The sequence below is a fragment of the Phaseolus vulgaris genome, chromosome 3, assembly GCF_000499845.2.
Source record: "Phaseolus vulgaris cultivar G19833 chromosome 3, P. vulgaris v2.0, whole genome shotgun sequence".
Lineage (NCBI taxonomy): Eukaryota > Viridiplantae > Streptophyta > Magnoliopsida > Fabales > Fabaceae > Phaseolus > Phaseolus vulgaris.
Window position 1 is genome coordinate 37,299,918 of NC_023757.2, and position 19,400 is coordinate 37,319,317.

At 26.9% G+C, this 19,400-nt stretch overlaps 1 long non-coding RNA gene across 1 annotated transcript; it reads right to left on the minus strand.

The window, feature by feature from the left end:
• Window positions 1-8,188: 8,188 nt before the first annotated feature.
• Window positions 8,189-9,664, minus strand: LOC137807451 (uncharacterized). The gene is made up of 3 exons (XR_011080524.1): window positions 9,522-9,664; window positions 9,352-9,439; window positions 8,189-8,590 (listed from the first exon to the last, which is right to left on the minus strand). It is a non-coding gene; the product is annotated as an uncharacterized lncRNA (long non-coding RNA).
• Window positions 9,665-19,400: the final 9,736 nt, after the last annotated feature.

Genomic DNA, 19,400 nt, shown 5'->3' on the forward strand with positions numbered 1-19,400 from the left:
GTTACTTCTACCTTCTTTGAATTGGAGTTTGTGTATGTTCAGAACCACATGTGCTTGATTGAGGAGGATTTGGTTATTTGGTTGCATCACCATCGCAATCCCACACCTATAACGTCAGCCATATTGAATTTTGTTTGGTTAATTAGAAGTGTCATGTGAAATCAACTACAAATTGTTGGACTTATCCTTTAGAACTTAGTTCTACCATAACTGGCTTTTTGAAAATCCCTGTGTGCTTGAATTGTGATATACTATATGAAATTCTGTAGATTATTTTTGTAGAGATTACAGGATACAGATTTAGCAGTTAATAATAGACAAAGACATCAGCATAACGAAGACAACAAAACTTGGCAATGAAAGCTTTTGCAGGGTAGAGGAGAGCTAAAAAATGAGGGAGTTGGTGTGGCCTCTATTCAAGTGGTGCTGATATATTAACATCCTCAAGAAGAGTGAAATATACTCTTCATACTTTAATAAATTAATATTTTATTGATTTTTATTTTATTTTTTAATTTACAAATATTATTATATTATTATAAACAATATCAAATATTATTTACTCTTCATAGTGTCAACATATTTTTTCTCATACCAAGTCTATAGTTAGAGAGGGTTCAAGAATGAAAAAAAGTTATGATATGTTAACACTATGCACATTAAAACGCATATGATATGTTAACACCATGTACATTAAAATGCATATAGTTCACATATCAATAAACTAATATTTTAAAGATATTTTATTTATTTTTTAATTTAAATTATATTATTATAATTGTTCTTGGGTTGGGATCCAGAAAACTATTGAGACTCCTCCTTGGTCGGTCGGCGTGCATTTCAGTTACTCTCTCCACAAGCTCCTTCTTCTCTTATGCTCGCTCAATTTCTTGTTATTCTCGTAATCCAGACTCAGATGGTACCTGCAGAAGGCATTCCGACGCTCAAGTCAGTAAAAGTATTCGACATTCGATTGTCATGCACTGTACCTGATGATGATCCCCTGATTCTTGGAATGTGTGTTATTTATATTACCTTAGTGGACCTTCCTTATTGGGCTGGATTAGGGAGTTAGACCGTGAGTAGGGTTGCATTACCTAGCTCCTAATCATGGATTATCTTTGTTGATCTTGTTTGAGCGTAATTGGACTTATGCTGTTGATCGGCCTTATAGACGTGGGTCGTGAGGTCTCGATCGGTCCTGTGATGGGACTCGAGACAAGATATTGGTTGTACGGACCTTACCAGTACAATGGACCTTCCTTATTGAGTCGGATTAGGGAGTTGGACCGTGATTAAGGTTACATTACCTAATTCCTAATTATGAATTAGTTTCACTGACTCTGCTTAAACATAATTGTCGATCGTTCTATTGATGTGGATTATGACATCGGTTGGTTCGTTGATGTGGACCATGACATTGGTCGATCTAGTGATGGAGACCGAAACATGTCATCAGTCGTACGACCTTTACCAGTACAATAATGATGTGTGAAGTGTATGTATTTTACTTTTTTAGAGTTAAAGAAATATTTTCCATGAAAAAAACACCTATACATACTCTTCACCTAATTATTTACAAAACTACCTTCATTTACTATTTACAGTGCCAATTCATCCTTCTAACAATCCAATTCAAAGTATTTACTAATTATTTACTCTTGTTTCTTTTTATCCTGTATTTATAAAACAATTTTCTAGGTTTTTTGAAGTTGAGCCTTTTAAATTTTGAATATTTAAGGGTTTACGCTTTTTATAAACTTTTTTAAATTATGATTTAAAAGAATTATGTATACTTAACTACATCCGAGATACCTTATCTCTTAAATCAATCATTATAGGTTCTCTTAAATCAATTATTATATACTTAATTATTCTTTTTAGAATCTATATGAAAAATCAATTTAATCTTTCATATTTTAAAAAGTTTAATATTATTCTAAATTTTTTAAAAAAATCAATTTCATCCTACAATATCTTCCTCTTCGTAAAAGCAGATCTCCTGTTTTATTGGATCAAATGCCCTTTGTTGTGGGTTATTAATCCACTCTCAGTACTAAGATAAGGAATGTTTCTTCCTGCACCTTCATACCTTCTTCTCTCACCTCCATAAATTTTCGAATTTTCAAAAATGTCCTTTTATAATATTCTGAATTTCATAATCGTTATTTTTTAAATTTGTAATTAGTTTTCGGATTACATAATCCATAAGTCTTTTTTCATATACATGATTACTTTTTGGATTACATAATCCATAAGTCTTATTTAGCTTTCGGATCATGTAATCCGGAAGTCTTTTTTCAAATGAATTTCTGGATTACATAATCCAAAAACTACTCTATAGGAGTGACACAAAAAGATATAAGAGTGAGACAAAAAAAATAAAAATGTATTTTCATGTTGTGTATGGAGGTGACAAAAAAAGATATAAAGGTACAAAAAGAAATAGTCTAAAATAAGTTCTCTATAAAAAAGAATCACCCGAATGTGCTTTATTGAGTCAAATACTCTTTGTTGTCGGTTATCAATCCACTTTTAATACTAAAATGAGTTCTTTACATAAAATAAAACACTTCTATCGAATAAGGGTCCATAATTTCTATTAAACACTTTATTTATGTACCTAAAGACAATTTAACAAGATCCTAACGTGATCTCAATTTTTTTAAAATAATTAAATGTAATGATTCCAAATTTTTCTAAAATATTTAATGTGATAATAACACATATAATTTTATATGGACAAAATCAATAAGGTAAACATATTTTAAGAAGCACAATCTAAAAAAAAACATAATAATAGTTTACATTTTTTTAAAACTATATTATTGACTTCTTATCCTTAATATAAAAACTAAAAGAATAATTAAATTATTATATTGTTCATTTGCATAATAAGTTATTTTATTATAAAGAATTGTATATATAATCAATTATTAATTACTAAAATTTAACCTATCAATTCTTATATTCAATACGTTAATATCATAACTTACTAAAGTCCTGGATTGTCTCATTTTATTTTATTTATTCTTTACTGATAAAAAAAAAATAAAAAAATAAAAAATAAAAAAATTAATAAAATCTATATATAAGATTACAAAAATATATACAACAGCATGTACATATTTTTTTAAGACTAACTTCAATAATTTAATTTCAATCGTATATTCACTCTTTTTTTTTCATTATATACTCTAATTTTTTTACAATCTTATATTCACTCTTTTTTTACAGACTTGAGTTTTATTAGTAGGTGAATATATATTTATGTATTGTTTGGATTATAAAGGAGAGTAAGAAAAAAAAAAGGTTGTTTAAATTAAAAGAGAGTCTAAAGTGAAAGGAAATGGGTAGAAAATTTATAGTTGATTTAATTGATATAATAAAATAGCATTTTTGTATATATTTGAAAAATAATTTAAAAAAATAGTTTGATATATATTTTTTAAAATAATTTGACATACAAAGAATTTTCAAAATTGAAATTAAAGTTAAAATAAATTATAAATTAAAAAATCTTAACGAATAAATAAATTATACTTTAAAACAATAATATATTAAAATATAAAAATTTGGACTAAATAATTAAATTTAACTTATTATTTTAAATATATAATTTATATACTTTTGTATTAAGAAATATTGATACTTTCATATTTTATATATAATAGTATAATGAATTAATAATATAATTATTATAAACATTCTTATATGTAAACGTATATGATAAACTAATATTTTTAAACATAATCTATTATCTATTTAAGATAATTAATTATATGCACAAATATTTTATCGATTATATATTAATATTTTATTATTATTTTTACATAATCAATTATATATAACTTTTTCGTGAATATATAACTAAAATGTTAATTTTTAACACTCCTTCAAAATATTTTTTAATTTTTTGTTTCTTTAACATATTTGGACAATAGTTTCTCTAAAAAATATTATTTTAGGAGAGAAAAATATCAAAAGGTGGTAAATTAGTAAAATTGAGAGTTATAAATAATATTATTTGTCTTTATTTAAGCTTTTATAAGGGTAATTTTTGTGTTATTTATTTTGACAAAAACTTTTTGTTAGATAGTATGTCTGTAAATAATTTAATGGTAAAACTTTCAAATCTTCAATAAAGTTTTCTAAGTCACCTTTTGCATGACTTTGTCTATATATGGTATACCATTGGACAATTTTCAAATTTTGAATTCAAATTATAATTTAATAATTTTTTATAAGAAAATTTGAACATTATTTTGTTGAATTTAATTAAATTTTTAAAATATTATTTAAATTAATATAATTAATTTAATATACAGTATTCACTTTTCCATTAATTACATAATTATTTAATATTATTTAAAAATAAATAAATAAATAAATTATTGTTGTTATTACACTTTATAAATAAATAATTTTTTATAAGAAAATTTGAACATTATTTTGTTGAATTTAATTAAATTTTTAAAATATTATTTAAATTAATATAATTAATTTTAATATACAGTATTCACTTTTCCATTAATTACATAATTATTTAATATTATTTAAAAATAAATAAATAAATTATTGTTGTTATTACACTTTATAAATAAATAACAAAAAAAAAATAGTGAATTGGGCCTTACACGTACACTAGTAAAATGGCAAATTCTTCCTGTAACATATCTATTTCAACATGTACTCTATCATCTTTTTTGAAAATTTCAAAATTACTTTTTATTCTGAATTTAAGAATTTAAAATTCAAAAAAGTTGGAAAATAATTAGAAACACAAAATTTGAAAATGAATTCTGAAATTTTTTTTCTAAAATGTGTTCTGAAAATTTAAATTTGAAAATATATTACAGAAAAATAATTCTAAATTTTTTTTTTATCCACACTCTTTTTTTCATTTAAGGTTATTTTTCGCCATTTTGTAAGCACATTTTCATCATTTTAGTAGCAAATCAAATGTAAATTGAAATTAATATCGTGCAGGAAGAATGGGTGAGATTGTAATGAATGGTTTTTGATTGCTGCATCCAATCAATTTTAACATGCTACCTATCAATTTCTATAATTCTAAAATTGTTCTTACCCATTTCAAACGGAAGTGTTCATAATAGGCGAGGCTATCAACAAAAAACCAAAATGTCAGCCTATATATATATATATATATATATTTTTTTTTTTTTTTATTTACAAAATTATCACTACATTTTTTTTAGATAACACTTCCGTTTAAACTAATGTTGATGAAAATCATCCGATCTCGAAACTTTTTGTAAAGAAGACAGACGAAGATTGAGACTTATTAAAGAGATTGTAAAGTATTTTTCTTCTTCTTAGTCTTGTAAAAATTGTATAGAGTAATTAGAAAGTTTTGGACTTGTATTTTGGGTCAAAGTAGAGAATGATGTAAATAGAAAAGAGAGTAGAGTGTAAAATAGTAAAAAAAGGGTGCAAATAGAAATGTAGGCAAGGAAGACATGAGATTCCATATGTCTTCTCCATATGTCTTCATCTAATAAAATAAATATTTAAACAATTTTTTTTATGCTAAAAAATAACTATAGAACTTTTTTATTTTAAAATAATCACTACATAATTTTTTAATACTATTCTTAGGAAATTATATATAATTTTAAAATTATATCACTTTAATATATTAAAAATACAAATATATGTTTTCCAACAAATGTTTAATTTCATTCAGAGTAGTCAATCATACGAAACTTATATATTCTTACTAATCTAAGCAATAATTCATTACAAATAATAATTACAAACAATAAAAAAAAATTAAGATAAAAATCTTAAAACTACTAACCTAGTAAGAGAGCAGAGGTTGGAGAGGAGTTCAGGAATTTTGGAGGTGGCATACAACAACGACGATAAAAAGAAGACGAGTAATAGTTTCGAACTCCAAAACTCAACTTGTTCTACATTGAAAAGAGAAAAATGAATGAAGAAAACATATAAAGTATGAAAAACAATATAAATACAATAAGGAAAAGCACATTATAAGTAATGGGAACAATGAGAACAAAGAGAAGTCACAAAAAAGACAACAATGGGAGCAGTAAAGAAGAAGTCATGAAGGGAAAAAAGCTTGTAGGGGAAATGAAAAACATATAGATGAAGGTTATGACCTAGTAACCATAATCTATATGGAGTATTGAGGTATAAACAATGGTTGCCACAACATTCATAGTCTATAGTGTTTATAATAGGCGAGGTTGCCCATCAAAATCGTTGCCTATGTATTTCTTTTTATTTACAAAATTATCACTGCACTTTTTTAGATGACACTTTCGTTTAAACTGGTGTTGATGAAAACCATCCAGCCTCAAAACTTTCGACTAAGAAGGCAGACGAAGATCGAGACTTATTGAAGAGATTGTAAAGTCTTCTTTTTCTTCTTAGTCTTATAAAAATTGTATAGAGTAGTTAGGAAGTTTTGGACCTTGTATTTTGAGTCAAAGTAGACACGAATGTAAATAGAAAAGAGAGTAGAGTGTAAAATAATAAAAGAGGGATGCAAATAGAAATGTACGCAAGGAAGGTATGAGACTCCACATGTCTTCTCCTCAATGGAGGATTTGCACCAATAAGGTGGTGACACTTGTCACACTCTCATTTGAGAAACTTTCTCCTATATGTAGGAGTCTCTTGGACATTGTTTTTTTAACTTGTTTGAATAATGAAATATTGTCCAATTGAGACATTTTTACTTGTTCAAAGTATACCCACTTAGATTCATTGACATAATTTTCATCTATTCCAAAAAATTTTACAATTCTTCATGCTTTCGCAATAATGTTCATCATCCGTAGAAAATATTCAAATAAAAAACAACGAAAAGAGAAAATCTACAAGTGAAGATGCAAGATTGCATCAGATGTATATAGATGTTGTCAAACCTCCTTTTTACACTGGGGTTACTTCCTACATGTCTAATATCTATACTTGCTTGGAGAGTACAAACTCTAACAACACTTGTTTTTTTTTTCTTCTCTACTTTAGAGAAAATTGTATTAACCCATTATTTCTCACAACTTAAATCATCAAATTTTGTAGTAATAAACTAATAGTAGTGAAAAGGCTAACAACACTTGCTTTTTTTTTTTGCTAAATGAGAAAAAAATTGTTAATCCATTATTTTTCTAATGCACTACTTAAATAATCAAATAGAGACATATATATACCATACAATCATTTATATAATAAAAGATATTATCCAAGAAATATCTATAAAAAAATCTATATTATATTTTTTTTTCTTTATGGTCTAGTTTATTTCATCTTTCTGAATAGCTATAGCTAACATTTGTTTGTAGGCTTAGCTAGAAGGGAAAATATTTGTTTATGGACAATAAAGGATTCTTTTTGCATTTTATTATTGATGCTAATTTTGTTCAGACATATGAAACTGAAAGCAATTAATGATTTGCTCCAGTATGTGCGGTCAAGAGAAAAATATTCTAGTATTTTATATAAAGTATTATCAAAATGTTCTTAAAATAATTATTATTCATAAAAAATATTCTAAAAATAAATATACTTAATGTATAAAATTATATTGTGATTAAATCTCAGACATGCAAATAAATTAATGCATGAAATTATATATAAAGTTTAATGAAAATAATTATTTTATTTATAATGATTGATTCAAAATAATATTCATTTATAATTAAATTATATACCTACTAAATAATTATAAATTTAATTAATGATTCTAACTAATTATTCAATAAACCAAACATTATAACTAAAGTATTAAGTTTGTTGATTTAAAAACACACATAAACTATGTGTGTTTTTAAATGTGTAAACTTCTATTAATTCCTTTACAAGATTATCTTTACTTTAATATTTCAATTACTCCCTCCTAATGCAATTATAATACTGGAAAATGACAATTGACTAAAACAAACTACATTTGCAAAGCCAAGAAACATAAATGAGGAATTTGAAATGTTACAGAGATGGAAAATAGTCAAGTTAGGAACTTATCAGATCAAGATTGTTCAAACTTTATTTCAATTCCTATGTCCAAATGTTCATGAGATGGTAATAAGATATAAAATACTTGATCAAGCCAAATTATATGGAATTTTTTGTTGATCTCCAGAAACTAATTAACAGACTTGTCACAAAAGGGTAGTAGAAAAAGGGGATGGAGAAAGCTGAATCCCAGAAACAAAAATGGATAAAAACTATAATTCAGAAACTAATTATAGTAGAATAAAATGTTAGAGAAACTTCATAAGCACAGGATTTAAAGCAGTTTGCACATATGTCTGATAAGTGCATGCTAGCTATCTCACTAAAACCAGTAACTATCACTCACTACCATTAGTGTAAGCTACTAAGTGACACATTTTTTACAATGCAAATCTCTATAACAGTTGCTGGTATTTCTTCTTCCACACTCAAATTCAGGCTGTGCATACAGGCCTCACAACTTCCTCAATGGTGTCACCATCATGAGTGATATCTGAACACTGCCATTCTGCATTGATCCACACTTGTTCCACCTCTCACATTACTATGCTCCTATATTAGAATTCCATTTTTTCCCCTTGCAAATTAACTTAAAGAAAAGAGGTTCAGTACAAAGGTTTGAAAGTGAACTTTGATTATAAATATAATATTTTTTGTAGTTTTATCCTTTCCCAAATCTTAGAATATCATAAAGCATCAACATTTACACTTTCATTATAAGTTTGATTGCTAATACAACATGAAAGAACAGAATTCGCTAATTGTGCAGTCCATATGGGCCAACAAACAGCACAAATATAAAGAAATCTTAAAAAGAAACTTGGCACTTAGAACATAATTCCTGCATCAAATCCAAAGCAAGCATGGATTTTATTCTTCCTAGCTAGCTTGATTCACTTCTCGATTGTAGAGTTAATGCATGACGAACAGTTAATAAATCATCACATTCACTTGAAGCTGATATCTTCTGTTGCAGAACTGTTCAAAAGAGACTACTTGTTTGTTGTGTATTTCAGGCAAAACATGAAACCAAAATACAATTATCAATGTCAAGGCTGCATGATATTTAAAGGCTCATCTTAGTTTCCCTATCAGGTTTACAGTTTTCAGTGTTACTACATGATTTAATAATAGTATAAAACATTCATGGTACAAACAAGGCAAAAGGTAGATATTTTTTCATGTAATGAATGGTACTTTTTCTACCTTACTAAACCATTTTTGTTTCTCATTCCTTCCTTCTGTCCGATCAATACACAGGATATAATATAGAGGTAAAGAATAGAACTAAAACTTATACCTTACAAAATGGTTAATGGTTATAAAAAAAAAATCAAAATGGTTCATTACCCGAGTGATTAGTGCTTCAAGTTCACTAATCCGCAGATATTGGCAACAGAAACCAACTTATGTGCTAATGGAATCCAAGTCCAAAGTACTGAAAAAGAAAGGAAATAAAGTAAAAGAAAAAACAATAAAACATTTAATATAAGATATATAAGGGAAAGAACACATCTTACCATATTCAGGTGCCTGACTAATTAATGCACTCTCCATAGGCTTTTCCTTTGTCTAAAATTAAGGCTACAAACAAAAATGGCATGTTTTTCCAAGAGAAAGATCGAAGATATAAATGCTACATGTCATTATTTCTGATCCTTTCAAACTCCTAATTTAAAACTCATTTCCCTTTTGTGTACCAAAATGGAGGGCGAGAAAATATCTACACTGTCGGCAAGGAGCAGAGGGAGAGAAAAACCAAGGGTTTGGTGAAACTTCATCAAAAAGAGTTTTCAGTTAAAGTATGAATAGTAAGTAATAGAAAGACAGTAACAAGACGTACCTTGAAGGCCTCCATTTGGATTTTGTGTTTTACATCATCAAGGAAAAAGTACACCATAAAAAGTCACGCTTTTCAATATTACGGAATAAAAGACAAGTACTTAAGATGAGATTATAGCACTTGAAACAGAAAAGGATATATAATGATGAACTGCATAATACATAAATACCACCAAAACCTGATCTCCAAGAACCATCAAACTTAAAGAGAATAAGACAAGTTTATACCATAAAGAGAAACTCAAGTGATTGAAAATTAAAATCAGAGATGAAAGTTAAAAGGGTTACACTGAGGAGTTGGTCCAAGAATCAGAAAGAACACAAGTTCTGAAGAGATGAAAGAAAACACACCAAAAAAAGAAGAAACTGACAGAAAGAGAAGTGAGCACACACCCGCAACTGTATGCTCTCATACAATCACTATCAGCATGTGCTCACTCTCTTCTGTCAGCCTCTAGCGTGTGTTGCCTCTATTAGACACTGATCAACATTATTGCATTAGTTTCTTGTGAGCCTTTGTTTTCATCGTCAAATGCAGATATCATAAACAAACATGCTCTCTCTTTTGTGAAACTCTGATGAGTGAGTCAAAATTCTGAACTCCAAAACCTCATAACCTCCCATTTTTGGCATAGTGTTGTCCTCTATCTTGATCTATATATATGCAGCACAATAACTCACCCAACAAGATTAGGGTTCTTTAATTTCTCTTCTCTTCCTTTATGTCTCTATCCCTCATTTCCTTTCCTCTAACCACCAACAACCAGTTTTATTTTATTTGGAAAAAAAATACTTCTAGATTTTTCTTTTCTTTTAAAAAAAAAAAAAACTTTTTGACTTGCTGTTCAAGTCTATAGTAAGGTATATGATGGTGATTATGTAGGGACTATCCCCTGTGTCGTTTGGGTGCTCATGATGGGACTGCGTCACCAATTGAAATGTACATGACTAAAGTGTTGAACTCACCAGAGTCTGCTCCTGTTCTGACTTAACCTATTATCACATAGGGTTTATGATTCAGATAAAAATAAGTTTTCACTAAAAACTTTTATAGTTCAACTTATTTCACTCCCTCGTGATACTTTCAAGAATTCACTTTAAATTCAAATAAACAAAAAAATATTATGATAAATTTAAGAATTTAAATAGAAATTGGGTATAGTTCAGTGTATTATCAATCTACTTTTGAATTTATTTAACTAAATACACAACAAACAAACAACAAGATTGAAAGAAGAACATATCCAAACAAAAAATAGTAGTTTTTTTGTATCTCGAAAGAAACCGTTAAAATTACTTATGTTTTTGTTGTTGATTTGATTAAAAATAATAAAAAAATATGATTGGATTGTAAAGTACAATAATTTGGTTTGCTGATGATGGTTGTTTTGAAGAATGATGAGGCATTATATGGTTGAGTGCATGAATTTAGCCTTTGCTTCATGATCTCTGTCTTGGGTCAAACTTGTCAGTTGTCAGCGACAAATTAACACCACAGATAAAAAACAATAAAGAACGGAACTTCAACAACTTGCACACTCTAATGAATAATTACCTACTAATGTCCAAATTACAAAGTGCTACTAGCTTTAATGCTATATTTGGATGGAGTAATGAAAAAAAGTCAAAAAATAAATACATAAAAAAGTTTTTTTATTTATTATTTTTAGTTATTTTTCATCATTATTATAATAAAAATGGAAAAATTCATAATTACTTTTATGAATTTAAAGTTAAGATAAATATTAATAAAATATACGCAACATAGTTGACTATATTAAAGTTATAATGTATCATCATTTTAAAATTAATATAAATATAATAAATTACAATAACATATGAGTTCTAGAAGAATATTGAAACAATTTTTTAAGAAAATTTAAAATTTTTGAAAGTGAATATGGGTTGTGAAATTTAGAAAAAGTTTGTGAAATGTTTTTTGTAAAAATTATGTAAAGATATAGAGATATAGATGTAGTGTAAACATATAATATAATTTGTTATACTTGTTTCTTAGACTAGTTTACTTAAACTGAGCTGAAATATGTTTAGTTTTTTTTAATTAAAATTTTTATCATAGTAAAATAAATTGTATAAATATTCTCATTTTTAATTTTAACTTACACTATCACAGTCTTTTTTTAGTATCTTTTTTATCACTTTTATAACCATTACTTCTTGTTACAATAAAGAAAGATTTTGTTTAAGATATAGGGAAAATGTGTAAGATGATATGAAATTTAAACTCTTTTTAATGTGAAGTGATTAATTATAAGAGTGAATGATTTAAAAAATATATTTAAATGTTTATATATAAGCCGTGAGAGACCTCTTAGCATTTAGCATGAGAATGGTATCTTTGAGATTAATATATAGTTGATTAAAAAAACATGTTATTTTTTTATCTTTAATTTTTCTATCTTTAATTTTTCTATCTTCGTTGTAAAATAAAAATATTTAGTTTTTCTATTTTAGAAAATTTATAATCCTGATGTAATCTTAAATTTTTAATATCATTTTTTTGTTCTTTTTAATAAAAACCGTAGTTACCATTTTCATTGTATCTCATCATGTTTAAATAATTAAAAATTAAAACAAAATGTATATAAAATTAGAAAGTAAACTAAAATGGTAAAAATAAAATAAAATGAATAGCGAAAAATTGTAAAATAAAGAAATAATGTAACCAAGACTATAATATATTTATTGTGTACATATAAAATCAATGTATTAAATCATTATTTTGGCAGGTTGAACATCTTAATATAAATGTAATTCTTTCCGTGTAATCCATGAATCGCAGCTCAAAAAATCAAGAGAGTTTTAAAGTCTTAAAAAATCTAATGACAAGATTTTCCTTATGTATCTTCGGGGTTATTTTTCAATTTGATGATAAGTATTTGTAATTATATTTTCACGTTTAAGTCAATTTTATATATTAGTAAAATGTGAAAAATTCATTGTTTATTATCTTTCAATCTTAAAAGTTTATCTATTTATAATAATTGTATTCAACTCATATACGTATGGATAATAAAACTAGACTAGATCTTGGTATTTGAGAACATTGACAATATATTTATTTTTATTTTTTATTTTTTTTACATTGGTTAAAAGATTTTGTTTCTGTATTAGTACGATCGGACGATCCAGCGAGTTGGTCAGCACTCGACTCTTGCCGCCACCTAAGCAATAAAGAGACGGTCACATCACTACACGCGGTCGACCGACCCATAACGTTCAAGTCAAAGGTTGACCAGGTTAGTAACGCAACCCTAAACACAAACCAACTCCCTTACTCTGGCCCAACAGTTAAGGCCCATCAAGGTAATATAAATAGCATGCATTTCAAAGAGAGGTACGTCATCTACAGTACTCTGACACCCGAGTGCTAACACCCCGACTGACTTGAGCGCCTTTTGCAGGTACCCCCAATCTTGGGAGCCAGACGACCAAGAGAAGGAAGAGTGTAACGGAGAACTTGAAGTATCGCAAACCGACCAAAGGTAGAATCTGAAGCAATCATTCTTTAGATCCCTAACCCGTTCGAAAACAGTTTTCTTATTTTTAATTTTTATTATTCATAATGGTTGAATCCCTGATAAAATAGAATGGATATTTTTGAAAGAGTCAACCCATTCCACCTTCCTTTTGAGGTAGTGGGAAACGGAAAGAGTCAACCACTATAGCAGGTTTAGATGGGAGAAAATGTGACTGGAAAAATGGAGTATGAATAGACATTGAAGAATGTGTTTAGGTGAGCAATGAAATCCCATTGACAAAATTGTTGATTGGTGTATAGTGCAGCACTTCACTTTGCTCTTCAATTTGGATCCAAGCATCCAGTCTTTGACCTATTTGATTGATGCACCAATGTGGCAGACATCCTCTAAACAAACTAACCCTATTTCAGAATGCATGTGGTGGACAACGACTGCACAGATATCTAGGTGCATTGTATTACAAAACAAAACAAAATATTATTATTATTCAGTGTCAAAATATACTAACACATTCATGTTTTAATAATTGAGATTAAAAACAGTTTAAATACATCTTTATCCTTAAACCTATTAACAAAAATGACAATACCTTAAATATCATAATTTGATATTGGAATAATTATTATTATTACTACAAGCTAATTGTTCATAAATTAGGAATGTAGTCACAATCAAAAGAAAATTATACAAATTTAACATGTATTAAAAATTATTTAGATAACTAAATAGAATCAATTTTAGAGACGAAAATTGCTATTAAATTTAGAAACTATTTATCAATAAACAAAAAAAAAATTAATATCTAAAATGGTTTTTAATTTAGTCAATATAACAACTAATTATTTTTTTTAAATTGATTTAAATTTAATAATTTTCTTAATTTATTATAATTTCATTAATTACTTAATTAATAAGGAGGGATTGCCACTTATTCAACCATGGAGAGAACCAGAATGAAAAATGGAGGGGAATATAAAAAAATAGAATGGCTTTGTATACAACAAAATTAAAATAAGATTTTATAATTGCATATTTTAAAATATAAATGAAAATAAAAATAAACGATATATTGTGAGAATAATAATTGCTCTGAATCCGTTTCTTGTTTTTCTCTAAAATTTACAAACAATGTATATGAACATATATAGAATTTAGGATATAAAATATATATTAATAAAATAAAATATTTATTAGAGTGTCTTAAATTTCAAATTCTTAATCCTTAAATGAATAGTGAGTGAAAAATAACAGATAATATTTTTTTTTCAAATGAATTATAATAAAACGAATGAAATGTGAATTTGAATAAAATCCTTTGATTGGCAATGCGATTATTTATAAAACTTAAAATAGTAATAACTAAATTAAAATAAAATATTAGAAAAAAAAGTACATTGGGGTAAATTCCCTATCTAGCACCATTTACACTTTTATTTTCCTAACTAGCACCCTTTTGATTTTATTTCCCTATCTAGCACCCTTTTGATTTTATTTCCCTATCTAGCACCCTTTTGTTTTTATTTCCCTATCTAGCACCCTTTTATTTTTTATTTCCCTATCTAGCACCATTTCAAAAGTAAATAAATAAATAAATTATTATTATTTTTTTGATAATTTTAATTTTAAATGCATTAAAAAACAAGTATTTTTAATGTTTAAAATAGTTAGAAATATAACTAATAAATAAAGAAATGAGTTTTTACAAAATAAAAAAAATAATAAATTAAAAATATTTAGTTTAAAATTATTTTTTTAAGAATGAAGAAAATAAGAAATTAAACCCTACAACAACATAAAAGTTGAATCTATAAACATAAATTAGTATTTATTTTTATTATTATTGATGATGTAATCATGTTAATTTAAAGTAAAAAAATACAGGACATAATTATAAAAAAAACAAAGTCAATTAGTATTAATTAATAGTGGACACACAAATAATATTGAAGTGTCTACCCTAAATGCAAAATCCTAAAAAAAACTAATGCAAATGCTACACTTAATGCTTAAAAATGAGAAGAAAAAATTTACAAAAATAAATAAGTATAGAAAATAAAAATAGTAATAATAAAATAAAAACAAAAAACAAAAATAAATAAACAATGGCAAAAAAAATAATAACTAAAAACATAAGATATAAAATAAAGGCAAAACAAAATAAGATAAATATACAAGATATAAAAAAAATCCAAACAAGATAAAGATAAGAGATATAAGACGATACTAAATAAGTAGATGTTGATCATAAAAAGAAAAATAAATGAAAGATGATCATTCATTTAATATTTTCTTCAATGGTAATAATTAATGACAAAAAGTGCACAATTCAATAATATTGGGACATGTTCTTTTTGTGTGTCCTAGTGTTTGACAATATGAATATTTTTTTGTTCAATTATGTTGTTCTCTTATGTCCATATCAGTTTTTATTCGACTTGACTTAAGTCTCCTCTTTGAGATTATTTTCATGTCAGGACTTGGACATAGTATTTGACCAGTGTATGCAGACCAATACTCTTCATTTCTGAGTTCCATCAAATAGTGTTTCATAACATGAAAGATCTATTGCAATGTTGCTGTTTTTATTTTCTATATATATTTATTTTTACATTTTTCTTTTTCTCATTTTTAAGCATTAAGTGTAGCAATTACATTAGTGTTTTTTTAGGATTTTGCATTTAGGGTAGATAGACACTTCAATATTATTTCTGCGTTCAATATTAATTAATACTAATTGACTTTGATTTTTTTATAATTAAGTCCTGCATTTTTTATTTGAAAATAACATGATTACATTATCAATAATAACAAAAATAAATACTAATTTATGTTTATAAATTCAACTTTTAAGTTGTTGTAGAGTTTAATTTTTTATTTTCTTCATTCTTACAAAAAAAATTAAACTAAACATTTTTAATTTATTACTTTTTTATTTTTATTTTGTAAAAACTCATTTCTTTATTCATTAATTATATTTCTAACATTTTAAACATTAAAAATACTTGTTTTTTAATATATTCAAAATTAAAATTATCAAAAAAAATTAATTTTTTATTTATTTTTGAAATGGTGCTATATAGGGAAATAAAAAATAAAAGGGTGCTAGATAGAGAAATAAAAAAAAAGGTGCTAAATAGGGAAATAAAAACAAAAGAGTGCTAGATAGGGAAATAAAAGTGTAAATGGTGCTAGATAGGGAATTGAGCCTTGAACTTGCGTATTTTACCTAACAAATAAAAAAATATAAATCTTTTCACTATTTTTTTATCGGCAAATATTTTCACAATGAAGACTAAAACATAAAAAAAAGGCATCTAAAGAAAGAAAAACAGTATTATCTTCTTATAAAGGCAAAATAAATTACAATACTTCTTTCTATATAAATATTATAATTTTTTTGTCCTCACTTAAAAAATAATTGACCATATATAATAATTTAACTTATTTTTATATGTTTAGAGTCGCCCAATAATTTAACAATTGATATGTGTAATAAATTTGTTAATCTTTACTATAAACATTTTTAAAAAATTATATATTTTAATTAATTGATAGTATAAAAAGTTTTGTTTACAGAAACTAAAGTCATTATTAGTCATATGTAATTGTTCAGTGCATGGGTATATAAGGATTATGTTCACACACTGTCCAGATCACAGAGATAATGAAAGTAAAATAATGTGTTATTTGTTGTTTTATTTTGGATAAAGATTTTATTGCTGTTTCTTAATTGTTTGCATGTCATAGTGCATTGATATGTTGACTATGGGATGCTTCTTTTATGGGTTTAGGGTCACATATTAATCACAGTGGATATCCACAGGGCTCAGTGCTACTTCCACAAATATTCAACACACAAAAACTTATAAACAAGTCAACTCCCATTTTCCAATTTCAATTCAACTCTCATATGTTAAGAGATAAATATATCAATGTATTCCCTGGTGTGGGCAACTATATCTTCTTCTACAATCCTTATAAATAATTAAAATTATATTTACATCAAAATAATAATATATATTTATACATAATATTAAGAACTCAGCTTTAAATTTATTTCAACCTTACAAAATCAGTTAATAAGTTTAGGTATATTATAAAATGTCTTTATCCCTAGATGTGATATTCAATTCAACAAATTATTGTTATGGTAGACTCTAAATGACTCTCATATCATATTAAAAAATGAACTTTAAATTTAACTAAACTTTTAAAAATAGGTTTATAAATTAAATTTTCCCGTCACTTATATTTTATAAAATATTTTTATCTTTAGTCGATGTGAGATTTTAACATATTAGAATAAATAGTTGCGAAAGAAAATCGGTGCAATGAATTTGTGTGTTTAGGAAAATTATAACTAAAAATAACTTGATATCAAGTTTATTTGTTATTGATGCACTTTTATTTTTTAGAAACCTACTTTGTGCATTGTTCATGAGTTATATTTATAACTCAAGAAGAAAAAGTCTTGGTATTCATGAAGAAAAGTCTTGAAAACTTTTTATATTCAAAAATGGAAATAAAAAATCATTTTATATTATGAGGATGTGCATGAACCAATTTCTCAAAAAGAAAAACTAAGGATAACAATGACAAAGAGCTTCAAAATCAAAATCTATTGGTTAAGATATGGAAATACATTCATCAAAATCTTCTTCAAGTATATTATATTGTAGGGATATCGTGTGCGGAAGCGTGATAATTTCAACAAAAGATTATGAGAAATTAAAGTAACAAGTAAAGTGAGAATGATATCAGAATTTTTAGGTGGAAAACCCATTCAAATAGAGGTAAAAAACCACCGGCGAGAGAGCCAAAACTTCCACTACAATGGTACTGGAGTACAATAAATTCTTCTCAGGCTAATAAATAAATAGCCCCAAAACACTTACACCCAAAAGCAGAAATAGAGAGTATAGGAAAAGAGAGAGGAAACAAGTGTGTGTTGATGTTTGTTGTGTGTTACATTGCTTGAAGGAAGTCACTATATATAGTGGTTCTAGGAGACAACAATAATAAATACAATTAATGGTAATTAACCTGCCATTGATTGCAATTGATTGTGGCAATTAACCTCTCATTGATTGCAATTGATTGTGGCAATTAACCTCCCATTGATTGCAATTGATTGTGCTAAGTAACCTCCCAATTATGACAAGAAAACGGAAAGGTGAGTCATAAACCCACAAATCTCCATCTTGACTTGCCTTTGACTGGAACACTCTCTCTCCATGAAGCCTTGATTAAGTATGGATAATACCAGCTAAGTTCAGGCAATGATCGAACTTAGCCGATGGAAGTGGCTTGGTCAACATGTTTGCAGGATTTTCGGCCGTATGAATTTTTTCAACAATTATATCTCCTGTATCAACAATATCTCGGATAAAATGGTGTTTAATTTCAATGTGCTTGGTCCTTGAGTGATACTTACTGTTCCTGGTCAAGTGGACAGCACTCTGACTATCACAAAATATAACAAGAACATCTTGTTGAAGACCAAGTTCACTTACCAAGCCTCGAAGCCATATAGCCTCTTTCATACCTTCTGTAGCAGCAATATATTCTGCTTCAGTGGTGGACAAAACCGCAATGGCTTGAAGTGAAGAATACTAGCTGATAGCAGACCCACATAGGGTAAAGATGTAAGCTGAAAGTGACCTTCTCCGATCTAAATCACCACCATAGTCAGCATCAACATAGCCAACTGCTCCTTCGGGATCGGCTCTATGTTGATCAAATACCAAACCAAGATCTGGAGAACCTTTCAGATAACGAAGTATCCATTTAACGGCTTCCCAGTGTGCCTTGCCTGGATTATGCATGAACCTGCTAACAATGCTAACAGCATAAGCTAAATTAGGTCTAGTACATACCATAACATACATGAGACTTCCAATTGCATTTGAATACGGGACATGTGACATGCGTCTTTTGTCCTTGTCTGATTTTGGACACTGATCTGATGACAACTTGAAGTGGGCGACAATTGGAGTATTAACAACTTTGCAATCTCGCATTCCAAATTTGTCAAGCATCTTAAGAACATACTTC